Below are 11,895 nucleotides of genomic sequence, written 5' to 3' on the forward strand. Positions count from 1 at the left end.
CGCAATAGGAATTGCAGGAGAAAACATTTCATTACAACTCTCATATGTGAGATTAGCACATAAACATCATTATATCATACTAAGGCACATAGGTACTTCATCACCAACCTTATAGCGTTACATCTTAAGCATAATCTCACAATTACATAGTCAAGACATTTCAATTCAAAAAAATAACAACTCTAATCAATCTCATCATAAGGTATACTTCAATATCACTTCATCACTAAACACAAATAACCACAATTGATGTAAAGGTTTGAGATCACTATACTTACCCAATCTCCTTCACAAGCCATCATCCAAGCTTTTACCATAAACAATCAAATTCACCCCAAAAATGGATGTAATATCATCACACAATAGTAATTGATACAATAATAATGTCAATTGAATCACTACCCAACAATTCATTACAAGTTCATAACCTAGGGTTAAGGACGTGCGTCAAATTCGTGATCTAATCTACCAAACTAGGTTAACTCATCAAGAAATAGCATAATTGAATCATAATCATTTTAATCTAATTATAATAATCAAATAAACCATTAAAAATACAATCTAGAAGATCAAATTCGTAATAGAAAGAAACCCCCTTGAAACTCATCTGTTTGAAATCAATTTTGAAGGAACCCTTTGGGGAAAGAATCCCAAAGGTGAAAGGAATTTCATTTCTTGTTAATTAATGAAGATTTAAGGATAAAATTAGTCTTCTTTCCTCCCTAATAACTTGACCTAGACCTGCAATGGAGTTCTTCTTTGGGGAGAGAGAAAGAAGAATAGGAAGAGCAATTGGGTTTTGGGAAATATGAGAGTTGGGTTAGTTTAATTAGGATTGGGTCTTTATATAAGTAATTAACTAACTTAATTAGACCTCCCTTAAACCCTAACTAACTAACTAACCACCTAATTAATTTAATTGAACTAATAAAAAATGGTAGCAACCTAGGGACCCTGACCTACGGGCCGTAGGTCAATCGACGTGCCTTGGACCAACCGTCCTGCACAGGCGTCGTTTTGGTAAGAGAGTTGTGAAATTCTCCATTATTGAAATCGTCTAAGTGTTGGTCGAAGGAGGCAATCGACGCCCCGTTGATTGACCTACCCCTCGTCACCTGCAACACGTAGGTAGACAGTACCTCAATGACAGCTTTTAGCCAAATTGGAAGGGTCCTCCTCAAGGGCCCTTAGTTAATCCTGGTGGAGGCGTACCCGGATGTTTCAACCCTAAACCTACTCTAATGCATGTTATACACCTTACCACCAAATTTTATTGAATTTCGACTCCTAAAATCTCGTCAAATATGTCACATCCGGGGAGCACTCCCTAGATGTAACCAGCGTCGTCGTCCTCTTTGAGGACTAAGACTAGCCTTTTTGCTTACATCATTACATTCATATGTCAAAGACGCAAAAAAATTAAAAATTTTCATTACTTCTATGTTGAGATTTACATAGACCTCTACATACACATAATAGATATCTATTGAGTATACATAGACCCTTCGTATAGGAAGATTACTTAGTCTTCTATTTTTATTGCACATAGATATATAGAATATAACATAGTCTCAAATAGTAGTATAATCTCATAACCATATAATAAGAGTATATCAAATTGGGCCTATACCATACATCAATACAATAAGACCACATATAGGTCATACAACGTTTTGTATCCAATGAAAAGGAAAGAAACATAAGTGTCTTAATACTAAAAACAACTTGATAGTGGCATTGCCCTCGGAAAGTGAGGACCTAACCAAATTGGATGATTAAGAATTCCAAGTCTTCTTCAAAGTCGTCCCCAAAAGCCCTTCAACGATCGGATCATAAAATGTTGGGGAAAAAGAAGAAATGGGGCTAGTACACCACTTGTACTAAGTATGAGACCATATGAACACATGTCATGAAAACATGCTAAAAAGGGACCTTTCTTGGAAACATGCTATTTTACCCTTTCAATAAGACCATACCAATCAAAATGACATATTCCTTAAGTCATAGGCATATACACCACAAGACCAACTATACAAAGCATAGTCAAGTTAACAAACATATCAACATAATCGTATATAATATCAAGACCACTCTAATCATCAAGTTATAACTTCAACAAGCATAAATAGGAGTACATTTTTACATAACCAAAGCAAGACAATTACCCATGAACCCTTATCCAGTCAACAAGTGCAATGACCAAGCAAAGCCCCATAATCTTACTCAATCAAGTAAACCCAATAAGAACCATGACTAACATCCAACTTCACATAGCATAAGGAGTACATATTATCATACATTAACAATAGAGACAAACACATTTTCATAAGTAAAACTAATCAACATATAGTATCAACAATGTGCAAGTTCATCATATACATATCATGTACCATTAAAAGAATATAAATACATAAGAACATCCTCCTAAGATTTCCTTCAAGGTAAACTAGTGCAAGGCATAGGTGGAGTCCCATACACCTACCTAAGCTAATTCAACCTCTCAAGTCACCTTAGTTGGTTTGTAACTTATTACTTTATTTTAGCTTAGGGAACACTTGCCTGAACCGATATAGACCACAAGAGCTAACTGTTGAATCCAGTATTGTAAAACCTTACACAAATGGAAGGTGGTCTACTAGACAAAGTAAAACCAAACATAAACATAGCTTTCTAGGTGGATCCACTAGCTAGTCTTCTTATGGGGGCAACATAGTTCAAGAACTAAAATATAAGTATAATCCCTCTACATACCACTCGGCAATTGGGGCCTCCTTTCATGGGAATCCAATGGATGAGTATCCTCAATGGGGAGTCAACAACACATGTGGAACTATATGATGAATCTTTCTCTATAGAAAGTCATAGCCTCCCATTGTCAAGTTCACTCGGTGCTAAGTAAAGTCCCTTTTGAAATGTCTTTAATGTCTTTATTAATAATCATAACTTAATGTAGATAATAGGGTTTAACCCTTGTACAATCATCATCATCATAGCTCAATAAGAATTGCATGAGTATAGTACTTTCATTACAATTCATATAAGTGAGGTTAGCACATTTACACATCACTTCATAATAAGGCACATTGGTAAATCATTCACCATCCTTATAACATTTACATCTTAGCTAACACCTCATAAATCATAGTCAAGACATTTGAATTCAACATCATACCAACCCTATCAATGCTAATACAAGGCATATCAATCCTAATACAAATCATACTCCAATACAACATCATAACTTAATCAGAACTAACCATATTTGAAGTAAAGAATAGGGATTACAAGACTTACCAAGTCTTCTTCATAATTTATCATCAAGGTCTTACCATCAACCCTTAACTCAACCCAATTAGGGTGTAGTTTCATATTAAAACAATAACCAACATAATAACAAGGCTAATTGAACCAATTCATCACAATTCATCACTAGTTCATAGCTTAAGACAAGATACTTAGGTCAAATTCACAACATACTTCATAACCTAGATAACTTCTCAAGAACTAACATCATAGGACTATAATTCACCCTAATTTAATCACTATTGAAAGACTAACATCATCTAGTAGTAATTCAACCAATAACCTAGTCAATTGAACAACCACTAAACAATTCATATCAAGATCACAACCTAGGGTTAAGGGGTAAAGGTCATGTTCTACAAACTAGACCAATTCATCAAGATATATCATAATTAAGTTAGAAATACATGTTAATCTATTCATAATATCCAAAATAAACCATAAACAAATCAATTCACAACATCCATTTCGTATTGGATGAAAACCCACTTGAAAATCCAATTTTTGAAATCAATTTGATGGAACCCTTGGAGGACAGACGTCTCAAAGGTAAAAGAGATCTCATACCTTACTAATTTATGAATACTGATGGAGAAACTTTATTTTTTTTCATCCCTTAAACCCTCCCCTAGCTTGGTCTTCAATGGAGTTATTTACTAGAGAAAGAAAGAAGAGAGAAGGAAGAGAATTTGGATTTGTGAATAATGAGAGCTTACGTTAGTCTAATTAGGTTAGGACTTTATATAGGGGGTTAACTAACTTAATTAGACCTCCATTAACCCCTAATTAACTTCCTAACTAAGCAAACTGATTAATTAACTTAAGTGAAAACGTGCAGCAAAACAGACCCCTCACATACGAGACCCCGATCGACGGTCCGCTTTTGAGACGACGGCCACAAGACCCTCTGTCAGTTGGTCCATCGTTTTGGTCAGATACTGGTCCAAAAAAAGTCTTGGGAAAAATTACTAAGTGTTGATCGACAAGTCAATCGACAACCCCGTCGATTGATACACGGATTGTCGACTACAAGTCGTGCTCACACTGCCTTGGGCAGTTCTTTGACCCCAAACGCAAAGGTCCTCCTCAAGGGCCCTTGGTTGGTCCTTGGGGAGTCGTGCCCGGATGTTTAGACTATAAATTAACTCTAATACATGTTATACACATTTTACAACTCCTAAAAGCTAGTCACATAGGCTAAGGCACACTAGCAACTCCTTGAACTAGTTTTTGAATGTTATCAACGTTTTTGGACGTTTTGGTTTCTAGACTTCCTAAATGACTGATATTCACTAAAATAAACCTTAAAACAGTTTCTAAACCTTTTGACACTTATTTTAGTCTCTAAAACACGTCTTGGATTTTTGAATTTTTACAAAATATAGCAAGGCACGCTAGCACCTCTTGGACTAGTTTCCGAACGTCATGGAAGTTTCTTGACATTTTCATTCTAAAACTTTCTAAATGACTTATATACACTATATTTGACCTTAAAACAGTGTTACAACTCTTAGACTCTCATGTTAAGATCTATATTAGGCTTTAGACTTTCGGAGTATTACATTATCCCCCCCCCCAGGAACATTTGACACCGAATGACACTAAAAAATTTTATAAGGAAGGAATAAACTTAAGACTAGCAGCCCAACCAACAACAACATATCTAGACATGAGTTACAACTCAAATCAACATAACCACATGACCTTTTACACAATGCAACTCAAAACAACATTTTAAACTCATAAGAACTCTACATTCACTACATATGTATCACTTATGCAAACTTTTCTTCAATACATATAATCATGCTCAATACAACTAATGAAGGCACAACATACCAAAATACACGACATAAGTTTAAATAAAGTAAAAGAGCATTTTTTGAAAACTTTCACTGCTATGGGCATAGTTCACTTTAACACAACAAATATTTCAATAATTTACCAAAAACCAAGGCAACTTCAAATAAACTCAATATATTCACTATGAATAGGAACAATTAACCTTACTTATCAAATAGATGAGGGTAACGGGACTTAATGTCGGCCTCGACCTCCCATGATGCACCCTCAACTAGGTTGTTCTTCAATAACACCTTTATGGAAGCCACCTCCTTTTTTCTTAACTTCTTTGCTTGTCTATTAAGGATTTCAACCGGAACCTCCTCATAGGAGAGGTTCTCTTGCACACCTAGACCCTCAATAGGGAGAATGGACTCGGGATCACCGATACACTTCTTAAGCATGGAGACATGGAACACTGGATGAACCGAGGCCAATTCACTAGGTAACTTCAACTCATATACAACCTTCTAAACCCTTTGCAGGATTTCATAATGACCCACATAATGAGGACTCAATTTCCCTTTCTTTCCAAATCTCACCACCCCTTTTATAGGTGAAATATTTTAGATACGCTTTATCCCCTTCTTCAAATTCTAAATCCCTTCCTCTATGGTAGGCATAAGACTTTTGCCAACTATAGGTTATTTTCAATCGTTTTTTTATTATATGAACTTTCTCCAAAGTCTTATAAATCAATTTGGGACCCAAATGTGAAGACTCATCTACATCAAGCCATCCAATTGGAGAGCTACATCTCCTACCTTACAAGTCCTCAAAGGGAGCCATAGATATAGATGAATGGTAACTATTATTTTATAAAAACTCAACCAAAGGCAAGTGTTTATCCCAATTTCCCTTGAAATCAATTATACAAGCTCTAAGAATATCCTTAAGTGTTTCAATAGTACGCTTCACTTGACCATCCGTTTGGGGATGAAAAGTCGTGCTTAGCTTCACCTTGGTACCCAACCCTTTTTCAAATGACCTTCAAAACATAGATGTGAATTGTGCATCCCTATCCGATATGATGGATAACGGAATACCATGCCGATACACAATCTCATCTATGAAGATCCTTGCATAATCCTCCACCAAGTAAGTGGACTTGCGAAGGAATAAAATGAGCAAATTTGGTAAACCTCTCCATAACCACCCATATGGAGTCATGTTGCTTTTGTGTCCGAGGCAAACCTACCATGAAATCCATATTTATATCTTCCCACTTCCAATTCGGAACTTAGATTTCTTGAAGTAAGCCACCTAGATTTTGGTGTTCGGCTTTCACTTGTTGTCAATTTGGACATTTTGCAACAAATTTCGCTATGTCCCATTTCAAGCCTTCCCACCAAAACACTTCTCTAAGGTCATAATACATCTTTGTAGAACCCGGATGAATGGAATAATGAGAACCATGAGCTTACTCAAGAATCTGGTTCCTAAGTCATCCACATTGGGTACGCACAACCTTTCTTGATACCTCAAGACACCATCCCCTCTAAGGAGAATCACTCATTAAGCTTACCAATAACCAACTCCTTCAACTCCATCAATGGTTGATCAAGGTGTTACTTGTACTTAACCTCAACTATCAATGATGATTCGGAGTTATGATGGACCATAAAACCACCATTGGTAGAATCTTCCAGTCTAACACCCAATCCTGCCAACTTATGAACATCTTTCACTAGGTCTTTCTTAGCTTCATCTACATAAGACACACTACCCATGGTCATACAACTTAGAGCATCCGCAACCACATTGGATTTGTCGGGATGGTAGAGAACACTCAGGATCATTCAATAATTCCAACCACCTTCTTTGTCGGAGATTCAACTCCTTTTGAGTACACACGTATTGAAGACTCTTGTGGTCCGTATACCAATCAACATGCACACCATACAAATAATGCCTCCATATTTTTAAGGAAAATATCACGGCCGCTAACTCAAGATTATGAGTTGGATAATTCTTCTCATGCACCTTAAGTTGTCTAGAAGCATAGGCTACTCTTTTGCCATGTTGCATAAGAACACACCCTAAGACCACTCGGGATGCATTATAATATACAACGAAGCCCTTGGTAACCTTCGGTAAAGTCAACACCGGAGCGGAGGTAAGCTTCTCTTTCAAGATTTTGAAGCTTCTTTCGCATACCTCCAACCAGTCAAATTTTACACTCTTTTGGGTCAAAGTAGTCGAGGGAGATGTAATGGACAGAAAACAATCCACAAACCTCCTATAATATCCCGCTAGACCCAAAAAGCTTCTAATGTTTGTTGGAGTCACTGATCTAGGACAATTCTTGACCGCCTCAGTTTTCCTTGAATCGACCTCAACTCCTTCACTAAATATGATATGACCAAGAAATGCCCCGACCTTAACCAAAAATGACATTTGCTGTACTTGGCAAATAACTGGTTTTCCTTAAGCACTTGCAATACCACCTTAAAATGGTCCATGTGTTCACCCTCATTTTTCGAATATACCAGAAGTCGTCAATGAAAACAATGACAAATCAATCTAAGTAACTTCGAAACACCCTATTTATGAGGTCCATAATCTCCACCGGGGCATTAGTGAGACCAAAAGACATTACTAGAAAATCATAGTGACCATATCCAATCCGAAATGCCCTTTTTGGTATGTCCTCACCTCTCACCCTTAGTTGGTGATACCCCAATCCCAAGTTAATCTTAGAGAAGTAGTTTGCCCCTTAGATTTGATCAAACGAGTCATAAATCCAAGGGAGAGGATACTTATTCTTAATAGTGACTTTATTGAGTTGGCGATAATCAATGCACATTCTAAGGGACCCATCCTTCTTCTTCACAAACAAAATCAGAGCACCCCATGGAGAAATACTAGGTCTAATGAAGCCTTTACCTAGTAAGTCTTTTGAGTTGAGCCTTCAACTCTTTCAATTCACTCGGAGTCATCCGATAAGGAGGAATTGAAATGGGGTTGGTATCAAGTAGCCAGTCAATACCAAAATCAATTTCCTGTTTGGTAGGGATTCTGTGAAGATCATTAGAAAAGACCTTCGGACATTCCCTCACCACGGGACTAGCTCGATGGAAAGATTTTCAGAGTCTAAATCCTTGACTCTTACAATATGGTATAAATACCCTTTTGAGATCATTTTACAAGCTTCCAAATAAGAAATGGTACGACCTTTAGGAATAGAATTTTCCCCCTTCCACTCTAAGACGGATTCATTTGGAAAATTGAACTTGACAATTCTTGTTCTACAATCAATAGAAGCAAAACAATCATGCAACCAATTCATCCCCAAAATGACATCAAAATCGACCATATCAAGTTCTATTAATTCAACATAAGTAACTCAATTGGGAAACATTATAGGACAATTTCTATATACCCTTTTTTCAACCACCGACTCTCCAACCGAGGTAGTTACCATGAAAGGTTCATTTAGGATATTGGGCTAAATATCAAACTTCCTAGCTATCAAGGGAGTAACAAAGGATAATGTATCACCCCGATCAAGTAAATCATACACATCAATAAAGAAGACTTGTAACATACCGGTCACCACATCGGGAGAAATCCTTGTTCACCCCTCGAGCGAAGTGCATAAAAGTGATTCTTCTTTGGAGCATCCACAGTAGAATTACTAGCTTGAGCTTGACCGCTATCTTTGTCTTGCCCCTTCACATTAGGGAAATACTTCACCTTGTGGCCACTCTTGCCACACCCAAAGCAATTGTCCGTCCCAACAAGGCAATCACCATAATGCTTCTTGCCACACTTTCCACAAGTTTGTTTCTTTTTTGGTGAGGTAGAACCTCTTCCCTTTTGAGACTTAGGGTAAGACACCCTATCATCACAAGCCTCGGGAAATTTAGAAGGAATTTGATTAGAAAACCTCTTCATGAATCTAAGATTGTCTTGAATGTCAAGCCTACACTTAGATAAACCACATTCATAAGACTTGGCCTTCTTGGCCTCCCTATTCTTCCTCCTTAACCTAGTTTCTTCCACTTGTTGAGCATGAACGATGAGACGAGAGATATTCATATTATTATGAAGCATAGCCTAATGATATTCTTCCACCAAGTCATCGGACACCCCAGTAAGAAAATGACTCATCTCATTTCTTGGGTTTGAAACCAAGGATGGAGCATACTTGGACAACTTAGTAAACTTCAAAGAGTAGTAAAGTAGACTCATACCTCCTTGACAAAGGTTGATGAATTCTTCCACCTTAGCTTCCCTTATCTCTCTCGGAAAGAACCTATCAAGGAAAGCCCTCTTGAAGATCTCCTAAGTCACTGGACCACCTCTTAGTGCCCTATTATCCCTCCACTGCACATACCAAGTTTGGGCAACATCTTTGAGTTGATAGGCTGCCAATTTGGCGTTCTCACTTGAGGTTACACCCATAGTATAAAGAATCTTATAGACCTCATCGAGGATATCTTGAGGATCCTCATCCGAAATCGACCTAAAGAATGAAGGTGGATTCATTCTAGTAAAGTCTATCAAATGTGAGGCCATAGTGTTTGCATGTTGAGGCACTCGAGGTCCAACCTTACTATTCATTTTGGCTATCATGGCTTGCACTTGAGAAGTGATGGCATTAGCTTGAAAGGCATAGATTGGGTTAAAGTTAGAATAGTCGTCATTATCTCTCCATTGGTAATCGGTGAAGGGACAACCGGAACTTGATCACCCGTCGCAACTTCTTCAAATGGAGGCACTTGGTTATCTTGTGGAGGCATTTCGTTGTCTTGTGCTACCACAGTAGCCATTTCTTCCTCGGATCTTCTAGTAGTTGTTCTTCGAGTATTCATACATATAACCACGATACAAGGTTTAGGTGAAAGCATATAACAAGACTCTATAAGCACGACATAAGAATACAAGGAGATGAGAGTTTCTAATCATCATATATTCTCTCATTCATAAGTGTGGCGCGCTTCACAATTATGAATAAGAATCTACATAGACGTGGTTTAATGAGACATCATTTCTAGGGATATTCAACCTCATGCTGTGATACCAAGTCTGTCACATTTTGGAAGTACCCCCTACACGTAACCGGCGTCATCGTTCTCAAAGAGGTTTAAGACTAGCCTCTTAGCATTCATCATTACATTCATAGGTTAAAAAGTGAGGAAAATTAAAAACTTTTCATCTACAACTACTTCATGAGGTTTACTAGACCTCTTGTTTACACATAATATATTCACATCAAGTATACATAGAACCTTCGCTTAAAAAGATTGCATAGTCTTCAACTTTTACGGCACGTATATATATAAGATACATAACATAGTCTTAAACCATCTAAACAGAGTCAAATCAACATGGGCATAAGCTGTTGCACAATATAGAAATGCCACTTAGGACTTCAACAATATCTTGAAACAACATGAAGGAAATGAGTGTCTTTAGACTTTAGCAATGTAACATAGGTAGAGTGATTGAAACACATCATCCTCGGAACATGAATACATACCTACACTTGGATAAATGATCCAAGCCTTCCTTCAAAATTCGTCACGAACCCTTCACCAACCGGAACATAAAATGTTCGAGGAAAAGGCAGAAATGGGGTTAGCACATCACTTGAACTAAGTATGGAATCACATGCACATACAACATAGAAATCATGCTAAAAAGGGATATTTCATTAAAGCATTCTAATTTACTTTGGAACACCTTATGCACATTCAAGAACCATTACAAGTCAAAAAGAACATATTCATTATGTCAAGACCATGTACATCACAAGACCAACAATATCAACTCTAGTCAAGTCAATTGCATATCAACATAATTGAGCAGATAATAAAGACAACTCTATCATCAAGTATAATATCAACAAGCATGTATAAGAGTTGATAACATCATAACTAAATAGACTATCACTCATACACCCCCATTAAGTCCACTAGTGCAATGACTAAGTAAGGCTCTATAACCTCACTCAATCAAGTAAACCCAATAAGAACTATAAGCAATGCCCAAGTTCACATACTTTATCATTAAGAGTAAACATCATCATACCTTAACAATAAAGACCAACCACATGTGCATAAGTGAAACTAACATCACATAGTGTCCTTAACATGTAAGATCAACATATACATATCCTTTACATTTATAAACATGTAATTATATAAGAACATCCTTCTAAGACTTCCCTCAAGGCTAACTAGTGCAATGTATAGGTAGAGTCTGATACCCCTACCTAGACAAAGTAAAACCCCTTAGGCCATCCTAGTTAGAGTTTACTTTATTAATTCATTTTATTTTCGGGAACATCTTGCATTAACCGACATAGACCACATGAGCCAATGTGGAATCCAGTGTCAATGGTATCTTAAATCGAAAGAAGGCAGACAACTTGCCAACGTAGTACCAAAATATGAACGTAGCAAATATGTGGATCCACTAGCTGGTATTCCTATAGGGGCAACATAGTTCGTGAACATGGAGATGTAGTTGGGACCCTCTTTATTCTACATGCATTATAGTCTCCAATCACATGAATACAATAGTGAACCTACCTTCCCTATGTGGAAGGGACACTCCTCACTACTAGTTCACTCGGTGCTAAGCTAGAGTCCCATTTCAAATGTCTTTCATTAATAATTATAACTTAGATTTGGTCAAAGGGACTGACCCTTTTATAGACATAGTCATATATCAACAGGAATTGCATGAGACACATTTAATTACAACCCTCATATTTGAGATTAGCACATTATTATCATTATA

The sequence above is a fragment of the Solanum pennellii genome, chromosome 4 (assembly GCF_001406875.1).
Source record: "Solanum pennellii chromosome 4, SPENNV200".
NCBI lineage: Eukaryota > Viridiplantae > Streptophyta > Magnoliopsida > Solanales > Solanaceae > Solanum > Solanum pennellii.